This window comes from Halichoerus grypus, chromosome X (genome assembly GCF_964656455.1).
Source record: "Halichoerus grypus chromosome X, mHalGry1.hap1.1, whole genome shotgun sequence".
Taxonomy (NCBI): Eukaryota; Metazoa; Chordata; class Mammalia; order Carnivora; family Phocidae; genus Halichoerus; species Halichoerus grypus.
The window spans coordinates 12,297,479-12,323,041 of record NC_135727.1 but is presented as its reverse complement, the minus strand read 5'-3'; the positions used below and the strand labels follow the sequence as shown (position 1 = coordinate 12,323,041).

General features: G+C 39.8%; 1 long non-coding RNA gene across 1 annotated transcript in view; it reads right to left on the bottom strand.

Moving 5' to 3' along the window:
- The window catches only part of LOC144380443 (uncharacterized), a 346,143-nt gene that overhangs the window by 46,816 nt on the left and 273,764 nt on the right, over window positions 1–25,563 (bottom strand). Inside the window, exons 3-5 of the long non-coding RNA XR_013444596.1 lie at window positions 24,227–24,422; window positions 22,916–23,026; window positions 3,218–3,344 (exon numbers count right to left, since the gene is read on the bottom strand). This is a non-coding gene — a long non-coding RNA (uncharacterized LOC144380443). The remainder of the gene's footprint in view (window positions 1–3,217; window positions 3,345–22,915; window positions 23,027–24,226; window positions 24,423–25,563) is intronic.

Sequence of the window (25,563 nt, the reverse complement as noted above, 5' to 3'; positions counted from 1 at the left end):
CAAAAGATAGAGGGAGAAAGAAAAATGAGAGAGAGGCACACATATGCAGAATTCTATCTTTACAGAGGTAGGCCTGCATTCAACTCCTGACTCCTCTCTTACTAGATGAGTGACCCTAACCAAATCACTTAAACTCTGTGGCCCTACATTTTCTTCTCTGGAAAATGAGAATAATTATGGTACATGACTCTTTTTTTGTATTAATCAACAAATACTTCTTGAGAACATATTCTGCATCTGGCACTGTTCTAGGTGCTGGAGGCCCCTCATGGGCCTACATTCTTGTAAGGGAACACACAAGATAAATAAAATATGTAAGAGAAAATTTTAGTATATCATATGGAATAAGTGCTGTAGAAAGAAAAGCATGAAAGGTTAGGGACTACTGGGGTAGGGAGAAGAAAATCATTTTAACTAGAGTGGTCAGGGAAGGCTTCTCTGATTAGATAGTATTTGAGCAGAAATCTGAAGGTGAGGGGAAAGGCCTTGCAGATTCTTGGAAAAGAGCATTCCAAGGAGAAAGCACAGCAAGTGCAAAGACCAGGAAGAGGAAGGGAACCATACGGAGGGCAGTTTGGAAGATCATGCAGGCCTCATAGCCTGCTGTCAAGACTTTGGTTTTTACTCTGAGTGAAACTGGGAGACATGGCAGGGCTTTGAGCAGAGTGGTGGCATAGTGTAATCCAGGTTTTCAAAGGATCACTAGGGCTGCTGTGTTGAGAATAAATTGAGGTAGGAAAAAGGTGGAAGGAGGGAGGCTAGTGGGGGAAGTGATTGCCATAATTGAGTGAGAGATGATGAGAAATAGTATTGAAGGGGGTTAAAAGTGGGCCTACCCTGGGTAGATTTTGATAGCAGCATGACAGGATTTTCTGACAGATGAAGTGTGGGGTCAGAGAGAAAGAGTGGAGTTGAGGAGACTTCATGTTTTTTGGTCTGAGCAACAGAAAACTTCAATGAGACAATAAACGCAAACTGCTCAGCACAGTGCCTGGTACATAGTTGGTGCTTGATCAGTTCCTATCATATCTAGATGATCCTCAGAATCCATGAGCCAATGCATACAAAATAGATCACATCACTATAATAACCTATATTTCCCTCACTCATTGCTCTCCTAGCTTGGCTCACCAGTCAACTGTCCTTCACTTAAATTGACATTTAAGGAGAGAGCCCTAGATTGATTGTCAGGAACCCAGGATCCTAGTTCAATGCCACCGCTGGCCTGTTGTGTGATCCCAGGCAAGCCCCTTCATTGCTCAGCAACCAGGGGGATTTACTGACACAGTAGAATCTAATAACATCTGCACTACCTAGCTCACAAGGTGGTGGGCCCAAGACAAAACCAAACTGCCAATCATATTGATATAAAAATGTACTGATTGTAAAAGTGTTAAAGAAATGCCAGATTATTAAGTGGGAATGTTCATTATGATGCTATTTCTGTGGAGATTTTAATTTCAGATAGGAAAGACTGGAGCTGTAACTCTTTTGGTTTTCTTAGAATAACATACTTGAAGTCACTCTGACTGATAGTCTTAGTGCTAAGCATCTACCATCTTCCATGGTCACCCAGCTAGAAAATTGGGAAGCCAGGATTCAAAACTAAGTCTGACTCTAGAACCCACTCTTTGAGCCAACAGGTTCTACTGACATTTCTGATTAACCCTGGGAGTGGTTGTATTCCTGAGTGTCTACCTTGAGAAACCATAACAAACTCATGTGTGTGCCCATTCACAGCCCACAGTCCCACAGCCCTTTATAGCTTTAAAGTACTTTCACAAACATGATCTCCTTTAATTTTATATTAATTGAGTTTCTATTCTGTGCTAGGCACTGTTTTAGGCCTGAACATGAAATGATGAATCAGATGGTGTCCCTGTCCTCAAGGTACTCATAATAAGGTGAGGGAAACAGACTTGTAAATAGATAGTCAGCATACCAAACAATAAAGAGTATTCTATTTCTTTAGACTTTTAGCCAACATGATGGGTATTAGTGGTTGGTCAATTTAAAAATTGATTAAATTGGATAATTATAAAAAATTATATATACATACCTGAAATATTCTATTTTAATTTAAATACATACATGTATATACTTGCTTATATTTTGATACAGGTCTAAGACCTTTTCTTTGATTATGGATCTGCTGAGTGAAGTTTCCCTCCTCTTTGTTGCTTAACTATATCCATAATGTTTTACTTGTGGTTTACAGTGTCAGCTTCTTTGAATTGGAACACAAAATTAAATAAAAAATATTTGGAAAGCAATCAGGGCACAGAATCTTAGATTTTAATGATTTTTCACAAATAATTTATAGTTGCCTCTCCCACACTTAAATTTGATAGCGATTTTTTAGTGAGTTTCCTTCTAAAACAATCATCTCAGTTTTCATAGACATAGCAACTCTTTGTTTTTGCACTCATCTGGTTTTTGGGGGGTGGTATTGACATACCAGTTAACTAAATTATGGAATTATAACACAACAGGCATAAGCAGGTTTGGGAACAAACAATACCGATTTTCCTTAGGCATATAGCCCACTTGGTGGGAGCAAAAGTGAGCAGTCATTCCACGGGGCTGCAGTGTTGCCTAGTGACTACCCTGGTTCAAACCACGGCTCAGGGTATTGCATGCTGACTGTGAGCCATTTACTTAATTTCTCTGGGCCCAGTGTTCTCATCAATTAAATGGGGGATGATATTGGTGTTATTGTGAAGATTGTATGAGTTAGTACTTGTAGAATTCTTGGAGCAGTACCTTACATAAACTTTAGCTGTTGCCATTTTTAGGGAGTAATCGATCATCTGTGAATTTCCTGAGGTCACTAGTTAGTATGTTTTACAGGGGGAAGGAAGCATTTCAGTTGTTTGAGCAAGTCACTTAAATAGAGTTTGATTAAGTTAAGAGTATCAGTGAGATACGGATGAATTCTGCAGGGGTAGATTGAAAAAAGGCTTTACAGCAGTAGTTCTAAACTCTGGCTATACGTTAAAATCATCTAGAGGACTTTAAAAATGTTTTAGTATAGACATCGAACCCTAAACCAGTCAATTTGGGATCTCTGCGAGTGGTCCCAGCCTCCCAGGAGATTCCAATGTGCAGCTATAGGAACCACTTTACAGGGAGGTGTGATGGTCTTACCCAAGGATGAGTGAAATTTCAGTAGAGATGCTGGTAACGACTCTGAGGTAGGTGGCGCGGATGCTTTTACCTTGGTGTTTTCAGATGAACAATCGGGGGTTTCCAGAGGCTACATTCACACCATCAGGGCAGGGATAATGGCCAAGTCTTCTAACATCAGAGACAATGGCCTTTTCTACAACTCCAGGCTGTCAAAACTAAGAAGGATTGAAGTAATTAACAAGAGTTCAAAGAAATCCGCTACATCTTTTCAGAGTAAAAATAGTCACACATTTTGTGTAACTTTTGAAGTAAAATAACACTGTGACCTTTTTCATGCAGATCAAATTTACATTCATATTCTTTCCATAATGAGAACTGTTTTCTATGATCTGGATTATAATTAGAAGCTATATGAAAAGAGTTTTTGTTTGGAGTAAGTGTTTTATGGCACAAATATGATAAAAGGCATAATATTTAGTAAACTCTGATAGATTTGGCCATTTGTTTTTTTAAATTTATGCTAGCAATGCTAAGTAAAAATGATTTTTATTTTTCCACTGTTATTTTACCTAATGTGCAGTGAATACAGTAAATAATGTCATATGAGAAGCCCAGCTAGAGCAGAAGCATACCCTTGAATAGCTTAGTGGTCTATTGAAACACCCATCCCCCCCCCCCCCCCCCCCGCCCCACACACACATACTGAGTTTCTAAATATAAAACATTCTAGCTAACTGAATTAGAGCAATAAAAATAGAGAATATTTCAGAAGCAAGCAAAAATCATATTGCACTAAGATTTAATTGCAATGATTTTAGAAGTTTCTCTTTAGATGTTTATAGACACAGCATTGTAGATTTTCTACAACAGTAAACCAAAATAACAAAGTTTAAACTTTTTCTTTTTTTTTTTTAGGAGAGGGAGTGGGGGAGGAGCAAAGAGAGAGGGAGAGAGAGAATCTCAAGCAGGCTCCATGTCCAGCGTGGAGCCGGACACAGGGCTCCATCTCACAATCCTGAGATCCTGACCTGAGCCAAAATCGAGTCAGACGCTTAACCGACTGAGCCACACAGGTGCCCCCAAAATACAAGGTTTAATTGAGGACTTTGAAATAAGTAATTTCTTTGTGGTGATTTCATAGTAGAAAATTCAGCTCTTTTTTTTTTTTTTGCTTGAATTTAAAAATATTAATTTTTAAAAGGCTTCTGAAGTAGAATTATAATTTTAGAAAGGCTAGAAGTTTACCCTTGCTCAATGGTGATAAAACCTGGTTAGTCATACGAGGAATCTGACTGAATAAGAACAGAGTCAATGTCCAGACTTTAATGTGAGGAATGGCTACAAGTACTTGAACTTTTCACTTGGTTGGTGTATTTGTTTCCAGTGATTTTAACACATCACCACAAAGTGGGTGGTTTAAAATAACAGAAATTTATTCTCTCACGGCTCTGAGGGTTAGAAGTCTGAAATCAAGGTATCTGCAGGGCCACACTCCCTCTGGAGGCTCTAGAGGAGTTTCTTCCTTTACTTTTGCAGCTTCTGGTGGCTCCAGGCTTCCTTGGCTATGGCAGCATCTCTTCAATCTCTGCCTCTATCTTCACATTCTTACCTTCTCCTCCGTAGGTTTGTGTCCCCTTATGTTTTCTTCTTAGGAAACTTGTCATTGCGTGGGGGGCCAATCTGGATAATGCAGGATGATCTCATCTCAAGATCTTTAATTATATCTGCAAAGACCCTTTTTCTTCCCTAAATAAGGCAACATTCACAGGTTCCAAGTATTTGGATGTATATGTACGTATCTTTTGGGAGGTTACCATTCAACCTACTCCAGTTTCTTTTAGTGGGTTCAGGCTGTACCATCTGCTCAGAAACATTCAAATAATTAGGAGAAGCATAGAAATATGTCAATATCGTATTTGCATAATGAAGATCTGGATGTAGTTTGGTTAGCAATGGTAGCATGTTTGACCAAAACACAATGTTTAACTAATCAACTTCCACATCTTTAAGGTTTGCCTGTAATCAGCATAATCCCATAACTTAACAACCTATAAATGGGAAATTGGAAGTAAGGGCATAATTGAAATTTCATACAACAGAAAATATGTAAATACTTCTTCCTCTTTTTTTTTTTTTTTGGTTTGTTAGTAGCCCAGAACTTTAATAAGCATGGATAATATCACTGGAAAACAGGCATTCCTCAAACTCAAAAGTAAAGCATTGACAAATGTGGCTGACTCGTTGTGTCGTGCCATTTTCAAATACTATTTGTAAGTTCCTAAGGTGTTGAAGGATCAAATAAGGTGGTACATTTGAAGTCCTTTATAGATCGTGTTATATCATTCTAGTGTAAGGAAATGATCATTGTTATTTGTGCAGGGGTGGGAACAAGTACAATATCATAGTTGGACACTATCAAATAATGCCTGCTAAGTAGAAGGTAAGGACATTTTTGTTCAACACATCAAACAGGTTTGTACCTAGTGGGGGTAGTCATGGGAGTTTAGTGTCTGCTCTTAAATCAATTTAACAGGTTATACTCATCATGAAGGATGAATTGAGTTTGCGTTAGAGACAAATCTCCTTATATAGGAAGTAGGTGAGTCAGCAAGATTAATTCCTTATTGCTTGATTTTTGTGCACTGATAAGAATTCATTTGGGATGTAAAGATAGATGAAAATCTCAGAGGAAATGATTATGAAATGAGGGAATGTAAAATCCTAGGGAAATAAGAACCTGTCCGTGAGATTAAGAAATAATTTTTGAGAAAGCCCATCTTCCCAGATTTGAGACATATAGTTGTGAAGATTCAGTAGAAAGAAAATTCATAGCTAATGTAATAACATAAAGTTAATTTTCCAACTTTAAACAATCAAACCTCATTTTTGCCCTAAATAAATCTTACCTGAAAGTCCAATACATAAAACAGATTAAAGTGAAGCTGCTTTAGTTGGATTTTATGAGGGTGGGGGGCAGGAATGAGGGGCACAATGGATATCTTGGTGTATGTGTCATTGTTGCAATTTTGTGCTACGTGTGTGATTATGTGATGAACAGAGAACACTCCAGGCTGGGGCTTTGTTTCATTTTACTCATAGTTGCATCCCTAATGCCTAATACAATGCCTGGAACTCAATATATACATGTGTTGATGAATGAATAGATGGTGGGGAAGCTAAGAACAGCTAATTGGGGGGGGTGCCTGGGTGGCTCAGTCAGTTAAGCATCCGACTCTTGGTTTTGGCTCAGATCACGATCTCAGGGTCGTGAGATCGAGTTCCATGTTGGGCTCCATACTGAGCACGGAGTCTACTTGAGATTCTCTCTCTCCTTCTTCTGCCCCGCTCATACGTGCATTCTCTCTCTCTCAAATAAATAAATAAATAAATCAGATCTTAAAAAAAAGAAGAGCTAATTGAACCAAGTTAGTTGAGTGTCAATATCTCTGACAGCAGTGAAGGCAGAGATGATTCTTTTCCTTCCATGCCAGCATTTGTCACCCAGGACTGTCATCCACAGAGAATGCTGCATTTCAGTGCCTGGCACAGTTTCTGGAACATGGTAGGTTGCAGTAAATGTTTGTTAAATAAATGGTACTCAGAAAATATTAGTTGAATGAATGAATGAAGTGAAATGAATGAATGAATGAATGTCATATGATAGAATGAGGATTAGTGGTTTCATTTTCTGCCTTCAAATAATTTAAAAAACAGCTAAATCAAAACTTCACAAAGAATCCTAATGGAAGCTTCCTAGGTGTCCTTTAAAAAAAGTCTCTATTAAGTGTAAGTTTCACTTTGCTTATACCAATTCCCCAGAACTGTATTGTCTGAAAATGTGACACATCATAAAACAACTGGAGCCGACGGTGGTGCTAAAGCCGTCTTCACTCAGTACAGATGCTGACTTACAATTATCCCCAGGAGACACCAGTGCCCCAGATATGGACAGCTCCACAAGAAGTATGCCCAGTTTGGAAGAATTGTGTGCCTGTAGGAAACACAGGGGCTCTCTATTTAAGAAGAAGAGGTATAAATTACAGTTGCTTGAAGGAAACCCTACCTTGTGCTTTAGCTAGATGTGTAAGCAATGTGCCATTTGATCTACAGTGTGTATTGTAGTGAGACATTGCCTAGGATGAGAACAGATCGATTTGCAGTTTAACGAGTCATCCAGAGCATCAGTAGACTAGGGCACCAAAGTCATGCCACAGTGATTTTGTACAGAATTTCCCAAGGACCAAGATAACTGTTGCAGTGTGTGTGTGTGTGTGTGTGTGTGTGTGTGTGTGTGTGTGTGTGGTGGGGATGGGGATTCTGGGCAGCACCTATCACTGGAGCTTCATCTGATGAATCTCCCTTTTGAGCTTCCATATGTGAGAGTATCAGAAGGCTGTGATTAACTGCCTCAGTGGGTGGACTTGGCCCCGGGGAGAATGAGCCAACTTGTATTTCAAGTGGTGATCTGCAGCTGAATGGCTCTGGGGTGGCTTCTAAGTGGCCCATAGATGGGTTCAGAATGAACACCATACAAACCTGGGGTTGTTTTTTTGATATATTTTTCTCAAAACAAGCAAAATTTTCTAAATTTATACATGGCTATTATAAAAATATAACTAATGCAAAATTATATATAATAAACAATGAAAATGTCCTTTCATCAACCAGCTCCATCAACCTTATCCTTACAGTACCCTCCACCCCACACACATCCTACTTTTTTGCTCAGAGGTAACCACAGATGTCTGCTTGGAATCATTGGTATGAGTGCTCCCAGGCCATTTTCTATTTATATGTGAGCATAACAAGGTGACCCCCTTCCCCAAATTCATATGTTGAAGCCCTAGTCTCCAATGTGGTGGTATTTGGAGCTGGGGCCTTTGGGAGGTAATTAGGTCATGACAATAGAGCCCTCGTGAATGGGGTTAATGCCCTTATAAGACACAAGAGAGAGGTTCTCTCTTGGCCATGTAAGGGTACAGTAAGAAGGTGGCTGTCTACAAATCAGGAAGGAGGCTCTGACCAGACACTGAAGCTGCCAGCACCTTGATCTCAGATTTTCCAGCCTCCAGAACTGTGAGAAATAAATTTCTATCATTTAAACCACCCAGTCTATGGTATTTGTTGTAACAGTAGAAACTGACTGAAATGTACATACACAAATACCTACATAGATTCATACTATACATATTTCACTATGACATGCTTTTTTCACTTAACAGTATGTCTTAGGCATACTTCCAACTCAATAATCAAAACAAAAAGATAGCTTCAGTTAATAATAGTTTGGTGTGTATCCTTCCAGACTTTTTTCTATACATATATACACATATTTCGTTGGTTTTGGTTATTTTTATAGAAATGGGATCATGCTATATACATTAGTATGTTAACTTGTTTTTTTCCCCCTAGTAGCATATTGTGATGATCACTTCATGTCAGTATACCTAGGCCTTGCTCACTCTTATAATAATAATGAACTCTTAATAATAAGTGATATTATTTCTTTAGGTAAAATTCCTGAGTCAAAGGATTTGTACATTTTAAATCCTATGAGATACTGTCAAGTTGTTCTCCAAAAGGTCTCTTTTCTCAAAACCTTGCTAACACTTGATATTGCTAGACTTCTTATTCATTGCAAATCTGACAGGGGAAAATTATTTCATTGTTATTTTAATTTGTATTTTCCTGATTACTAATTAGGTTGACCTGTTGCTTTATTTTTAATTCATAATTTCCATTCGTATATCATTCTGCCTCTTGGTGGTTCTCCCCTTCTCCAGTTTCTTCCAGATCTAGGTCAGCCTGCATAATGCTACCAAGTGAATTTTCCTAAAGTTAGTTCTCATCACTTTACTTTCCTGATCAAAAATCTTCTCTTCAATCCATCAGATATTTATTGAGGTCCTGTTATGGGCCATGACCTGTGCCAGGCTCACAGGGAGGGGCAGTGATGGTTCACGACCAATAATCTGTCTCCTAGTTCAGGAAGCTGTTCTCTCTTCACTCTCCATCCCTTCCCTGAGTTGTGCAACTAGCCCCCAAGTCCAGAATCCTTGAAACCTCCCTCTTTTTAAATAACTTTGGAATGGTCCTCTCCATACTTCAGGTCTGTGGAATCCAAGCTCATTTTTGCTGAGATGTGAAATGCATGGCCATATCCAAAAAAATGGGAATGATTCTGAAATGTTCTCTCTTTTTTTTTTTTTAAAGATTTTATTTATTTGACAGAGAGAGACACAGCGAGAGAGGGAACAGAAGCAGGGGGAGTGGGAGAGGGAGAAGCAGGCCTCCCGCTGCGCAGGGAGCCCGATGTGGAGCTCGATCCCAGAATTCCAGGATCATGACCTGAGCCGAAGGCAGACGCCCAACGACTGAGCCACCCAGGCGCCCCCTGAAATGTTCTCTTAACTCAATATTTGCAGAAAGGAAATTATGCCTCTTTCTGACACTGTCAGCCTAACATTTGAGCACAACTAGCTTTCCCCACCCGTTTGCAGATTGATGTGGTCTCTTGTCCAGGCTAGCAATTTCTGCCTCCCTTTAGTGGTGCTCCTACCAGATGGCAATGTCACTCAATTGGATCTCAAATTGTAGAATGTCCTGTTGACCCTGTAGAACATCCTGGGTGGGGTGTCTCGGGCAATACCAGGAGCTAAGTCCTGCATGTGGTCGAGCATTTGGAATCCTTCATTTTGGTCTCAGAGAGAATCACGAGCCTTTTGTTAGCTGGATAATCGCTCTCCCCACCCCCACACCTTTGAAACTGCCATCAGAGTGCATTGTTCAGGAATAGCAATGGAAACAAAATTGTTTTTTTAAAGACTGAAGTTCTAAAATGTGTTATTTTTCTGCCACTTTCTAATTCTGGAAAAGGATTAGCGCTAATCACTTCTTTTTAATTTCCAATAAAGCATTTTAGGTGAAAATGTTGATGAAATGTAGTCTGAACTAAGGGAGGGGAAAGTATTGACTTCAGTGGGGCTTCTCCACAGTAATTGGTACTTCATAAGCTTCATTTGTGACAGAGATGGTGAAATTTGTCGAAGAGATAAAAGCTCAAAGAGATGGAATTGGCATTTGGCTTTCCAGCTGTCTCTTTTGAAGTATACTTCAGAAGGTTTAGTAAGTAGAAACTGTTTGAATTAAGATACTATTTGCTGTAAGCTTACCGATACAGTCTTTTTTTTATGTGGTATAGAGATGCTTGTACCCTGATGCTGAGTAGTCATTACTGCCAACAACCAGAAATCTGTCTCACAAACCCACTTATTTTGTGTGTTAGTTGGAGGATAGGCAACTCCAGAAAAGTACAGTTCTCTGATCCTCAGCAACCACTGAAGGTGGTAATTAATGAGAAAAAGAATCGAGGTGGACCAAAGCGAATTGCATTCACACCCCAAACAGTGCTCCAGGATGTTTATACATAACTGCTCAGACCAAGCTGTTTTCTTTGCAGACAAACAAAGCTTCAGATTTCTACAACACAAAGTCTAAGACCTCGGTGATAAGAATTAATCTGAACTCAGAAGATTTAAGGCTTAATTAGAATTCTGATCCAAGACAGCAGACTGTGTGAACTGCTGTTGCTAAACTGTACTGTGTAAACATTGCATACTGATGGAGTTTGCTTGTCAACTCGACTGGCATTTCTGTGAGGTAAGCTTGTCTTTCTGTCAGCCAAGTGCATCATGGGAAAAGATCAGCATCTCAAAGGAATGTGATCTGCATGTGTAAGGAGAGGAGGAAAAAAAAACCCTCAAAGGAAAGGAGCTTTTGCTTGTTTTCCAGTCGTTGGAAGGTTAAAAAGAAGGTCTTCTAACAATGCATTTTGGCCCAAGGATAGTGAGGCTTTTCTTTCTAAGAATTGGAAGACGAACACTTTTTTAAAAAATTCGAGGGATCCTATCTGTAACCCTTAGCGAAGCAAAGAATTCAACTATGTTTTGAACTCTTCCCTAATCCCTCCTGTGGAAATCTTTGTTTTCTCATATCTACTACCTCAGCCAATTTATCGAAATCAAGAGGCGTTTTTAAAAAGTAAGCAGCAGTGTAGCATAGGCAAATGTGAACGGAGGGATTGTCTTCAGATCCTGACTCTGCCACCATATCACCCTGAGCAAATCACTTCATCTCTCTCTGTACCAGTTTCTCAGCAATTAAATATTGTCATAGGAAGGTATGTCACACTGATACGAGGGTTCAGTGAAGTCATGTATGTGAAAGTCCTGGCACTTAATAGGTGATTAAGAAACGTTTGTTGAATGATTTGAGACAACTGATATTTGTAAAAGTTTGTCTTCTCAATAACATCCTAATGTCACTGTGATGTCTCTGCTCTAGTGTAGAGTGGCTTTTCTATAAGCTTCTGAGACCAGGGACCGTATCTGTGGGATTCTTTGTTCTCAGCTCTGTAGTATGCATTGGGTTTTTAATAAACAATTTTTGCTTGCCTCTGCTCAGCAAACAAGTTTCTTCTTCCTACTTATCCCTCTGATCCTTTGACCAGTACGTTCCTCAGCATCGTTTGTCTGTCAGTTTCAGAGATTATCTGTTGCAGACAATTTGGGCCAGGTTGTTGTTGTTGTTGTTGTTTTTTAATGGTTGCTTGTGAGGGATTTATTTCAGTACAAGCACTGAAGAAGAGGAGAGAGGGAGCAAGGCCTAATACAGAGCAGGCATTCAAATATTCGTAGAATATATTAGGTGCAGGTGGGTGCACACATAAGCAGAAGGGAACAGGAATGAGGCAAAAAGAGAAGGAGGTAATGTTGGCGAACGCCTATTACAATTACTGAATGTTTAGTACATGCAGATGAGGATGCTGAGATCATACTCAGATCTGCAGTCTTATCTGGTCAGACATGTTTCAAAATTCAGAAACCTCTGGATTTTAGAAAGATATATGGTATGTATCCCATAGATTACATAACATCTTCCACAGGTAACTCTAGCGGTAACGCCACATAGTCAAATGCACTAATATTTATGCATTGAAGTATATGAATAGTCACACCTAGCGATAGAAATAAAGACTACAAGTAGCTCCATATTAGTCCAGATCAAGCCAGGTATTGCTGCCAAATAAGTTACAGAACATATTTTTCAGAGCTTTTTTGATTTTGGAATTTCAGATAAGGGATTGCAGGCCTGTGGTGGGTAGTAGAGACGAGTGAGAACCCAGGGGTGTCAGACTCCAGCAAAGGGCCACTTCCTTGCCGTAGGAATTCCCCGTTGCTGTTGAACAAGTTACTACAAAGCGAGCAGCTTAGCAATGCAGATGTGCTCTCTTACAGTTCTGGAGATCGTAAGTCCAAAGTGGATCTCCTCTGGTTAAAATCAAGGGGTCAGGAGGGCTGTGTTTCTTCTGGAGACTCTAAGGGAGAATCTATTTTCTTGCCTTTTCCAGCTCCTAGAGACTGCCCACATCCTTGGCTCATGTCCCTTCCTCTATCTTTAAAGCCAGCAATCGCAGGTTAAGTTCTTACATCCCATCACTCGGACCTTCTCTTCTGCCACCCTCTTCCATTTAAAGGGCCCTTGTGATTACCTTAGGTCCAACAGGATAAAGCAAGGTGTACTCACCAGGGTTCTCCAGAGAAACAGAACCCATAGTGTGTGTGTGTGTGTGTGTGTGTGTGTGTGTGTGTGTGTGTGTGTAGAGAGAGAGAGAGAGAGAGAGAGAGAGAGAGATTGACTTAAGGAATTGGCTGATGCAAATATAGAGGCCAGCAAGTCCAAAATCTGCAGGGTGGGCCAACAGGCTGGGGACCAGGGAAGCACCAATGTTACAGTTCAAGTCCAAAGGCCATCTGCTAGAGGATTCCTTCTTGCTTAGAAGAGGTCAGTCTTTTGTTCTATTAAGGCCTTCAGCTGATTGGATGAGGCCTGCCCACATTTTGGTGGGCAATCTGCCTTACTGAAAGTCCACTGATTTAAATGTTCTTCTCACCCCAAAACACCTCTACAGAAAAATCCAAAATAACGTGTGATCAAATAACTAGGCATTGTGGCCCAGACATGTTGACACTTAAAATTACCCATCACATAGGCTAATTTCCCCTCTCCGGGTCAGTAGATTAGTGGCCTTTCCATCTTCAACCTAATTTTACCTTGCCAGGTAACTTAACATATTGTCATTACCAGGGATTAGTTCATGGATATCTTTAGGACCATTATTTTGCCTACCACAGTGTGGTTGTGTAAGTTGTGCACAACACAGTTCCAAGAGGAAAGCACTCACATAGATTGCAATTTCAATAGTGCCCTCTGAAGTGATGCAAAGTGGAGTTCCTTTTCCAGAGCCCACTTGCCTAAAAAAAGCCATTGCACATACCCTACCAGGGAGAAAGTATAGTAAAACTTTTTCCAGGCTCATCCTCTGGAAAACATGGTGATGATGGCTTCTGCATAAACATATCCGCTAGTTCCATAAGAACTGAGATGGAGCCAGGGTCCCTAGGGAATCACCCACCCTGTGACGTGCAGGAGCACAGTTAGGTTTTCAGTTCAAAGTCTTCTTCAGGACCAAGCCAGGATGGTTTCTAGTAGGCTTCCAAAACTCAAACAGGATTGCCTCCTTCAGATAACTCTGGATATTTTGTGGCAGAGAAGAGGGGAAAACTGTGTTCTTGATTATGGGAAGCCTGGTGAAAGGTTCCAAAGGAACTGCTACCAGTCCAGCATCTGAGGCAGGGAATTTTTGGGTTGGGTGTGGTTGAGTGGGTAAAGATATAATCTCAATAGCTATGGAGCCTGATAGATCTTTCTGCAGAAGAGCATTGTTTTTTTTTTTTTTCAGGAGAACCAAGAAATTGCTAGAGTAGCTTATATTTTTACTGGTTTTGCTTAGATGACAGAGAAGCCAAATACCTTCTAAATGCTCAAGTCAGCAGACAGATGTACCTTTACAACTTGCTCTATTCCCCTCTCCCTAAACAAAGCTCGGAACAGAAGTAAAACAGGAGAGAAAAATCAGAAAGTCTATCATATGGTTTCACTCATATGTGGAACATAAGAAATAGTGCAGAGGACCACAGGGGAAGGGAGGGAAAACTGATTGGGAAGAAATCAAAGAGGGAGACAAACCATGAGAGACTCTGGACTCCAGGAAACAAACTGAGGGTTACAGAAGGGAGGAGGATGGGGGGATGGGGTAGCCGGGTAATGGGTATTAAGGAGGGCACGTGTTGTGATGAGCACTGGGTATTATACACAACTAATGAATCGTTGAACACTACATCAAAAACTAATGATGTACTATATGTTGGCTAACTGAACATAATAATAATAAAAAAAAGAAAATACAACAAAAACTAAGGATGTATTATATGTTCACAAATTGAATTTAAATTAAAAAAAGAAAGAAAAAAAAAGTCTTTTCCAAATGTTCCAGGGCCATTAATTCAAACTGTTTCCGCAGATCTAGGAGTAAAGGATCCCTCTTTTGTGGCAAAGTGAAAAATCTCATTTATCATCATTTGCAAAAGCTCATTGAGGCAAAACTCTATCTCCCGAACCTTCGAATTCCTATAGTAAATCGCCACACTCTAGATGTTTCATTGTTGTAAAGAGAGTCATTACTGGAGACAGTTAAGCAAATTGGTAAAATTCTGTTGTTAGTTAGTTAATTAATTAACTTTTATTTTTTGAGAGAGAGAGAGTGAGTGAGTGCAGGGAGGGGCAGAGGGAGAGAGAGAATCTCAAGCAGGCTCCATGCCCAGCATGGAACACAATGCGGGGCTCGATCTCACCACCCTGAGATCATGGCCTGAACCAAAGGTAAGAGTTGGACACCTAACCGACTGAGCCACTCAGGCACCCCACTGCTGTTAGTTCATAATCACTACTTAGTTCTTTGTAACATCTCCTGCAACTTCTGTTTCTGTCCTACTATTGCTCAGAGAAGGGCAATACTTCTGGTTTTGATGTTGATTGGCTTTTATTAGACACTAGGAAATTTGATCTAGATTAAATCAGTGCTGGTGAGCATGGAGAATACGGAGAAAGGTCAGCAGGCTAGGTGAGCAAATTGCCACCAAATGGAGGATGTGACCTCAATTTTTCCTTTTGCAGAAAGGACCGATGGCTGACAAGTTCTTGGGAACATATAGCTGTTCAAAATAGAGGAATACAAAAGGGAAATATCTGACAGGCCTTGGAACTCCTAAGTCCTTATCTAAACGCCCATTGGGCTATTTGTTAATGGAATTAGCACAAATCCTGTCAAATCTCTGGTTGGACTCCAGAGCCCAGGCTTATCCCGGGCAGTTATACTGCATTATTAAATTATGTTCAGTATCTTCTGTTTAATGTGTAATACATTTTAGAGTGGAATGAGGGCAATCTGGTTAAATTTTATAATGATCTGAAGCAAAAAAAAACAAAACAATTTATTGCTTAAAGGTTAAAGGCGTTTGGTTGTTGAAAGACTGACCAACAGAGAGAAGACATTACTATATTTCGTTTATTAACACAATTTGATATCCTAAACTGTCCAGATTTTTTTTCAGTGGTCAGGTAACCATAGTCTAAGGCAAGGGGTCAATAAACCTTTTCTGCAAAAAGCAAGAGAGTGAATATTTTAGGCATTGTGGGACAGATAGATGGTCTCTGTTGCAACTCTAGATAGCCCCTACTTTTTGAAAGTTCCCATTAAGGGCGCTGGGGTGGCTCAGTCTTTGAGCGTCTGCCTTCGGCTGGGGTCATGATCCCAGGGTCCTGGGATCGAGCCCCGCATCGGGGCCCTGCTCCGCGGGAGACCTGCTTCTCCCTCTCCCACTCTCCCTGCTCGCGTTCCCTCTCTCGCTGTGTCTCTCTGTCAAATAAATAAAATCTTTAAAAAAAAAAAAAAAAAGAAAGTTCCCATTAACCCGCTTAGCTTTTAGGAAAGACCTACATGAGTACCTGTTTTCGCTAACTGGAAGAAATTCGAAGAGGGTTTTGGCTTTTATGAAAAAAGGCCAAAAGCAAAAAGAGCACTGAGCATTTGTTTTGCCGCCAGCTAGAGGTTGGGCAGTTGCGCACCCTGAGCAGTGAGAACTGCGCCGCCCAGCTCCTTCTCCAGGAACCGCACTCACCATCTCAACATCAAGGCGCCAGGACTTAAACCGGGTCTGTGAGCATCTGTGCTTTCTAAAGTATCAGAAAAGCCCAACAGAGATTATTTTTGGGGGTCTGGGAACGCTCACAAATGTTTCCATGTAAATTAATAGTAATTGCCTCTTTGCTCTGCTTTATGCCACTTTGGCTTATGAAAGTTTTCAGAGCTACATGGCTAATGCTCACATTTCCTTCAAGTCTCTGTTCAAATGCTGCTTTCTTAATGGAGCCCATTGTACCCATCCTATTTAAAATGGCAACCACCTTTCTCACATTTCAGTCTCCCCTTACTCTGCTCGATTTTTTCTTTTTTCTCTACTTTTGGATAGTGAGGGAAACCTACTTGACTCTACCATTGTATCATAAAAACAGCCATAGACACTGCATAAATGGATGGGCATGGCCATGTTCCAACAAACTTTATTAACAAAAATAGCTGGAGGGCCAGATCTGTCCTGTGGGCAAGTTGTAGTTTGTTTACCCCTAGTCTAGGAGACAAGAAATAAACTCAATTGACTAGCTTGATCTGTTAATAAGCTGTAAAAATCAGAGTAATAAAGTAGATCAGTCATCCAACCTTGCAGGATGGGAACAGCTGTCCAAATCATTGTCTCCTCTACATTTTCAATGATCCTGATTTTTTTAATGTCTTCCTTTTGTCTCCCCTGATATTCTCCACTGTGCTAGGATGCCATAGGAGAAAAAATGGGGAGTGGGTAAGTCATAGATTAGGGGGTATGAGATGTTTGAAGGAGATAGGATGGCTTGGTACAACTTGACTTATGTACATAGGAATGAATTATCCAATAGTTATATTTTTTACTCTTTAACAAAGGACAAGTTACGTAACCAAGACAAAATGGACATATGTTGCCTCCATCACTTTTCGCCTTGGAGAGTGGAATCCAGCAAACACTGAGTTCTGTTCTTTTTCTTCTAAAGAAAGCAAGCATTTGGATTATAAAGTTTGATTGTGTTGACTTACTCCTTACTTTGGAAAATGCTCCCCTCTCTCAGTATCTCTCATTTTTAAGTCAATTTAGTGCCAAGGGCTAGATTTTAATCTTAAATGTCAAGTATACTTACAAATGTCAAGTGCACATATAAATGTCAAGTGAACTATGTGGTTCTTCATATCCTCTCCTATTGAAGGGTAGAAGGCACTACACAGAAGACCCATGACGAAAAGATTCCAATTCTTAATGAAGTTTGTTCTTGTGCTGGAGGCATAGCTATCTAGTTAACCGTTATATTCACTCTGCAGCCTCACAATGAAATTGGAATGGTTTTCAGAGTTGGAGTCAATGAACCACATACTTGTTTATAAGAAGTTACATAGAGAGTGCAAGTCCTCTTGGTTGATATTTTGAAAGAAAATAGGATCAACAGAAAAAAAACAATTTCAGGGGAAATTGCTTGTGTGCCCATTGGACAATATTTTGAAATGACCTTTGGATTAGCTACTTACTCATGTGACTGGAACACCTTTGCCTTCTTGTCAGTGAATCCTTCCTGCTTGTGCAAGGGGAGGCATGGCCCCAATTTATAGTCTCACATTTATAATTTTCCTGAAATGGATCCTTTTTTCTCCAAAACCAATCCTTCGGGTTTTTAATAAACAAGCAAATGTTCTATAGGATTGCTGAGTTTCATGCACATGCTTGCCTTTCTTCCTTTATCCATTTTGTATATACTTATTGAATGTCTACTATGTGTTAGGTGCCAGATATAAACAGCAATGAACTCATAGATCCCCTAGTGGTGGGGACAGATCTTAAATAATTAATCACCCAAGTAAATAAATAATTAAGAACTGTGATAAGTGCTGTGAAGGAAAAGTACATCGTGCTCTTAGAGCTTATAATAGGGAGAACTGACCTAGTCCAGGATCAGGGAAGCCCACTCTAAGGAAATATCCATTTGGCCAAGATTGGAAGAATGAGTAGAGGTTCAATAGACACAGAGTGGGAGAAAGAGTGTGCCAGGCAGAGAACTCTAGATGCAAAGCCCTTGAAATCAGAAAGAGCCCAGAGCATTGAAAGTAGATCAATGTCTCCCAATGACTGAAGGAGTGAGCAGGAAAGAGACACAAGACTCATTTCTGCATCAAATATTCTGGGGCCCATTGCATATAAGGCACTGTTCTAGGTATTGGGGTTATGATAATGAAAAAAGTCCCTCCCCTTATGGAACTACTTTCTAGTTGGTAAGAGAGACTATAAATGCATAACTCAATATTAATTTAATATCCTATAGTAATAAGTGTTCTTAAGAAAATGAAGCTGGGTGGTGCAGGGAAGGGCTCTTGGAGGATGTACCACTTGAGCAAATAAGAGATGGTTAGATAAATACCTGTAGGAGGAGAATTCCAGGCAGTGGAATCAGCCCATGAGAACATGGTTGGTGTGTTTTTTAGACTTTTTAAAATTTAATGTTCTCAACAATTTCAGGAGGCATATACTGGGTAACTTGTGCTAAATTTATAGCTTATACATGTCCAGGTAGGATTTAAAACCAAATCTATCTATTCCTTTCCTCTTCCCATTATGTAATACTGCTTCTTTAGAGGGTTCATATGCACAAGTCATTAATCATTTCAAAGTTATCACATCTGAGAGGGGACATAATCCTTAACACGTGTTCCAGATAGAACCCCAAGCTGATGCTGATGCAGGCATTTTCATCCTTTTGTGCTGGAGAATACTCCTTTGGGGCCTGTTATGAGGAAAATGCATGCTTATTGTATAGTCTGTGGTATGTTTGGAAATCATTGTGTAACATACACAAAGTCTGAGACTAATAGGAGACTTAGTTTCTATGCCATTTCTTCCATTCAATTAGTTGTGTAAACTTAGGCAAGCTACAACCTGAGTTCCAGTTTCTTCATCTGTAAAATGGGGATAATAATATCTTTCTTGTTTGTATCTCAGAGTTATTGTGAATATATAATTTAAATATCTCTACCTTCAAAATATACCCTGAATCCAACTATTTCTCACTATCTTCACTGCTACCACTCTGGTCCAACCACCAATATTTCTTTTTTCTTTTTTTCTTTTTTAAAGATTTTTATTTATTTATTTGAGAGAGAGAGAGAGCACAAGAGGGGGGAGCGGGAGAGGGAGAAGCAGACTCCCTGCTGAGCAGGGAGCCCGATGCGGGACTCGATCCCGGGACTCCAGGATCATGACCTGAGCCGAAGGCAGTCGCTTAACCAACTGAGCCACCCAGGCGCCGCAACCACCAATATTTCTTTCCTGGATTACTGTAATGGCAGACCAACTGGTCTTCCTTGTTCCACTCCACCTGTCAACCCCATTCTGAATGGAGCAAGAGTGATCCTGCTAAAAGCAAGTTCGATCACAGTGGGGCTCACTGTTCTGTTCCAAATTCTCCAGTGGTTCAATAATTCACTTAGAATTAAAGCCAAAGTCCTAATATTGGCTTACATATCCCTCCATGGTTTGCCCACCTATATTACCATGCTGACCTCTTCTTCTCATCTAGTGCTCTCTTTCACTCTGCTCCAGCCACACTGGTTTACTTGGTATTCCTCAATCTACAATCTCAACTCAGGTTTTTGCTTGTTTTTGCCTCTTTCAGGAACACTATTTTGGCAGAGAGCTACATGGCTAATGCTCATTTTTTCTTCAAGACTCTGCTCAAATGCCACTTTCTTAATGGAGCCTACTGTGCCCATCCTATTCAAAATGGCAACCACCTTTCTCACATTTCAGCCCCCCTTACTCTGCTCAACTTTTTATTTTTTCTTTTCCATATCACTATTCATTGTTTAATATAATACATACTTGTTGAACCGACTGAGCCACCCAGGCGCCCCTATACATACTTGTTTATACAGTGGCCATATAATTCTGTACCAACTGGGGAATTTTTGAGAGTGGAAGTGAGTGCTATTAAAGTATACCAGTAGCAGGTATAAACTGAGACTTAGTAATTTATGATGATTAAAAAAATCTATATGTCTCCCTTTGCTGGGCTTTACAGGGATAGGGATCTTTGAATGTTTTGTTGTTTACTTATTTATCTCACTTATCAATAACAGTGCCTGACATAGTAGGTTATCAATACATACTTTGAGTAAATGAATGAATAATACATTTGAAAGATGTTTTAAAGATATAAAGTACAGTAGATGTGTATACTATTTTTTCTATCTGTATATATGTATCTAGATATATATATTATGTAAAATACATCTATATCTGTATATTTCCACCTATATACTAAACATGTATTTAATGTCAGCAGGCTCCCCTACCACATTACCCCTTTTATTCCCCAGGATAGAGTAAAAGATAAGTTTTGCCATATATTTTATATGTACTTTAAAAATGCTAAAGAGTGATTTGAAAGATAAACATGATGTAGGGAAAATTATTATAAGGGGGTTGAAAGATGCTGTTTATTAAAAAGACTTTTTCCCCTGAGGGCACGTCTCTCTGCTGAGGGCTTACAGACACTGACAGTCGCCTCGAGGACTTGTTGATGTGTATTGACTGAAAATTAGTTTGATGCGGGCTGTGCAGGAAGGCCAGGCAACCTCCGTTCCTACAGAAGAGAAAAGACAGCATCTGTTGATGGAGGAATAGGTAGGAGGCATGGATGATGGAGTGGAGTGAGCTCTTGCAAAAGATGGGCCAGAGGTGACGTCTGGTAAGGAGACAACAGATAAGGGTTAAATTAATGGTTGAAATGTGACTTAGCCCACACCAGGCTATATAAAGTGCTTGGCAACAACTGGAAGTAGCCATTTATTTATTTTTACAACAATATGCAGCCATTCATTGCTCTGTCTGCTCTATTTATTGACCTGCTCTTGAATGAATTTCTGGCAGAAACCAAAATACAATATACTCTTACCAAAGTTAATGAATGAACTGAATCCAAATGTGAAATGGTTTATATTCCATTTTGCTTACTCTATAGTTTTGGAAATGCTTAGATAAACAACAGTGTGCAATTTACTTATAAAGCCAAAGCAAAATCAATAGATGATGATATTGATGAGGATGATTAAGTCAGATAATTTTCTTTTCGTCAAATTTAAAAACAATAAGGCCTCATTGGGCTAGACTTTGTGGGCTTCTATCTTCTTCTCCCTTTTAGTAAATCAGATTTGGTTGAGTTGGCTTCTCATGCTTCCTAGTCCTACAACATCTGAAATAACTTTTCCATCCATAGTACTTTCTTATATTCCAAGTGTGTATCACAGAACACAGGCAGAAAAGTTCACTGGGTTCAGCTGGATCATGAAAAAAGACAATATTTCAACATTTGATCTTCTTTTTAGGCATTTAAGAAATCATAGGTGAGATCAATATGAAAAGAGGTAGAATCTTTACAATTCCAATAACGGAAAAGAGAGAAAGGAGAGTATCTGTTTTTCATCTGCTTTTTGGACCAGCGCTTGACTTCTTTTCAGAGCTTTCAGCCTTCTGATAGCATTGGGAAGCCTCTAGTTCAGATGCATCTTTTGTGGTTTGTATCACTGAAGCTTGCAAAGTCAACTGTTTAAATATTAGAAGGTACTTAAATTAGCAAAAGCAAACTTGAGCAGAGCCAGACATATAGTAAGGACTCAATTTATGTTTTAATTTAATGTAATAGGGTAGATATCTTTTGTAAGCATATTTATTTATTTATTTATTTATTTATTTGACAGAGAGAGACACAGTGAGAGAGGGAACACAAGCAGGGGGAGTGGGAGAGGGAGAAGCAGGCTCCCCGTGGAGCAGGGAGCCCGATGCAGGGCTCCATCCCAGGACCCTGGGATCATGACCTGAGCCGAAGGCAGACGCTTAACGACTGAGCCACCCATGCGCCCCTTGTAAGCATTTTTATTTGCCAATTCATCTCTCCTGTTTGATGCCAGGTAGCCCCCTAAGATCTGAGCAGCTAGAGAGGAGATATAGATGTATGAATTTCATAGCCACAGGCTTAAATATGCAAAAACAGCTTACTTCATTTTTCTGTTAGTGAATTCATTTTCTTTCTCCAATGCCTCGTCTATCTTATAGTAGTAGGAAGTAGCAGCAACAACAACCATAACAATAGCAATAATAACCTTAATCTAATTGCTGCCAGGTAACTCAGTCCAAATTTGTGATGTCACAGTTAATACAAGTTAATAATTCAGCCACATTCAGATTTAAAACATTTCACTTTTTCTCTCTTATCTCTATTTCCTTGCAGTTTCTTTTAAGCTTCTGTGCATGGTGATGTTTGTGGGGACTTGGCTTTATGCAGCTGTTCCATGGCATTTTTGAGAAGGGAGTCTCAAAAAGGCTCTCTTCTTGAACCTCTTCTGTCTTGATCCTATGAAATCCTCCTACTCCAGTTGATCTCTGGTACCATTAGGAAGGCTTCTGCCTGAAAGTAACAGAAAATCAACTAACAGTGCCTTAAAACCCAAGGCTATTTATTATTTAGTAATAAGAAAATCCAGCTGCAAGTGGCCTCAAAGTTGTTCTGACAGTTCAGTGATCCAGGCTTTTGCTATCTTTCTGCTCTGCCATTCTTTGCATGTTGGCTTTTCAATTTTGTGCTTTTTACCTCATGGTCACAAAATGGCCACTGCACATCCTGACATCATATAAGCTTTCCAAGGCAGAAAAAAGGAGGGGAGAACCATCATTAATCAGTAGATGCAACTTGTATATACCTCTTTTATCAGGAAAGCAGAAGGTCCTCAAAAACTTGCTCTTAGAAATGAGTCACAGGCTACCACTTGCTGTGAAGAAGGCAGGGAAAGTGACTTTCTGGGTTTCCACTTCTGTCACGGGAGACAAGCAAGGGAGATGGAGTTGAATGGCACCTTGAGTGGCCAGCCTTCAGTTTCTACCACTACTAGTCTGGTTCTTGATACAAGAAATACACAGTGCTCCCTGAGATCATGACTGAGATGGTCTGTGGGAGAATGACTAGGTTCCATCACGGAATTTTTTGCTGTTGAAGGGGGCCTTTTGTGTGTGGGAAACACTATTTTTGCAGTTACTTGGTTTTATAGCAATTTATTAAAATTACAAATTAAAAAGTAATTTTCTCCTGGCCTTTAAATTCAATTTAAAAATATTAGTCAATTCCATAAATCTAGTATATTTTTTCAATCACTTGCAAGAAGCCTTCGATTAATGTTAGATCAACTCAGACTGAACAGGCTAAATTCCGCTTAATTAAGTGAATAATAGTTTGTGAACTTAGGTGCCTCAATTCTCTTCAACATTTCAAAGTGCATATTTAAGTCTAATATATCTGATTTTCTTTTTAAGCACTTCAAATACCTGACCAGGTGAATTTATTAATTTTTTAAAAAAGATTTTATTTATTTATTTGAGAGAGCAAAAGAGAGGGGGAGAGAAAAAGAGACAGAGAGAGTACGAGGCAGGTGAGGGGTAGAGGAAGAAGCAGGCTGTCCCCTGAGCAGGGAGCCCAATGCCGGGCTTGATCCCAGGACTCCGGGATCATGCCCTGACCAGAAGGCAGACACTTAACTGTCTGAGCCACCCAGGCGTTCCACCTGACCAGGTGAATTTATGATCCCAAAATGCAAAATCTTACTAACTGCTTGAACAACTTTTATATATTTAATAAGTTAAACTTGTAAATATAAAGAATATCAAGTTCTTTTAATCATTCTAGTACCTTAAAAAATAAATACGAGCATAACTTACATACTTTAATAAAAATCACAAATCAATGAAATTTTAAAATTGGAATCTGTTCTCTGCTTAAACTGTCATTCTAAAATATGCCACATTCTCTTCCACATAGCACACTAAATACCAAGTGCAAACACATTATTCTGAACTTCACATATTGGTATTAATACTATGGATGTGGTTCACTTTTTTTCTCTATATTTTATTACAAACCTCCCTAAGATTTTAAAGAGACTTAGTCCTAAGGAGAGTAGTGCATCACCTCAGGTCAGGTAAGCTGTGCTTGCCATTACAAGTGAACTGAGATCACTTACGAGTCAGAGATGTGGGAGTGGGATGCAGTACCAGGAGCAACGATGTTCCACGAAGATTCTATTGTGTGCAGTTGTGTAAACTGGGCTCCTTTCTAAATCACTGTGGCCACAGGGAACTCTAGATCCACATCCTTCAGCTGGGGTTGTTCTTATAAATTCAGGTTACACCTTGAAATCAGTCTTCCATCATCATTACCTAATTTGAATACATGAAATAGTCAGTCAATAGTCAATAGAAGAATAGTCTTCAATCTACCCCCTCACCCAAGTTCATAGCTGACTTCCTTGAATGAATGCCTACTGCCTGAGTGAATTCAGGATTCTTTTTGTATGTTCCCTTCTGAGCCACGATTCTTATACTGTAATGACATCTGGTTGGATTCTGCATATCCCTTATGCAGTTGTTTCCATGGTTTAAACTGCTAATGTCAATTCTCACAGTGGCACATAACTATTAGGCAACTACATCTCCTGTTTCTAGAGAATGGTCTTGGGTGGTGGGATGGGTGGAGCTGTCCTTGCTACTCTATCCTTTTTTACCTGTTCTTACATCATAACCCTGAGACAATGGGCATACCCACTGGCTCTCTCTGACAACTTCTATACCCCCACTGGGCACCTATGGAAATTTTGGAGATGCAGAAACTTCAGGAGTGTTCTTAAACCCTCTTTTTGCCTATGTCACCCATAGGCATGACTTCCTTGGTATTCTGTCACACTGCAATACTTCTCAAAGGGTTTTTCTGGTGAGGGTGAAGGGTTGAAGAGAATGGATTGTCCCAGAGTGTGTCTGCATCTTGCTGCATTACACTTGAACCCCTGGTTTTTGAACTTATAGGCCAGACATTTTGGCTCCTTTGTTTCCCTGGGCCAATATGGCACCTTCCTCCTGGGTTAAATTTAGCTCCATTTATCACAGCAGAAATAAGATAGGTCACATGGGAGAAGAAAAGGACTTCTCAGTTAAAGATACAAATCATTATTTGGCGAGCCATAGTATCTCACCCAGGGGATAGAAGAATTTGTTACCTTCTCTTCTAAATCAGCCTGTGGTTTAGTAATTGGAACAGCTACAAGGGGGGATCTTATCCTCTAGGATGAGAGTAGCTTGCAAATTTATTGGAACCAAGGCCAGTGGCTTCTCTAAATGTGGCTGATTCCTTTTCTTCCATGAGCTCTCCATTTAAATGCTACTGCCTTGAGGAGGCCTTCTCTGACCCCTCAGGCCAGGCAAGGCTTCTCTATAATATACTCTCAAAATGATCTTGATTTGTTTCTTAGCATGAATCCCACTTAACATTTTCGTTTAATGTTTACCCTAACCAGTAGACTGTGAG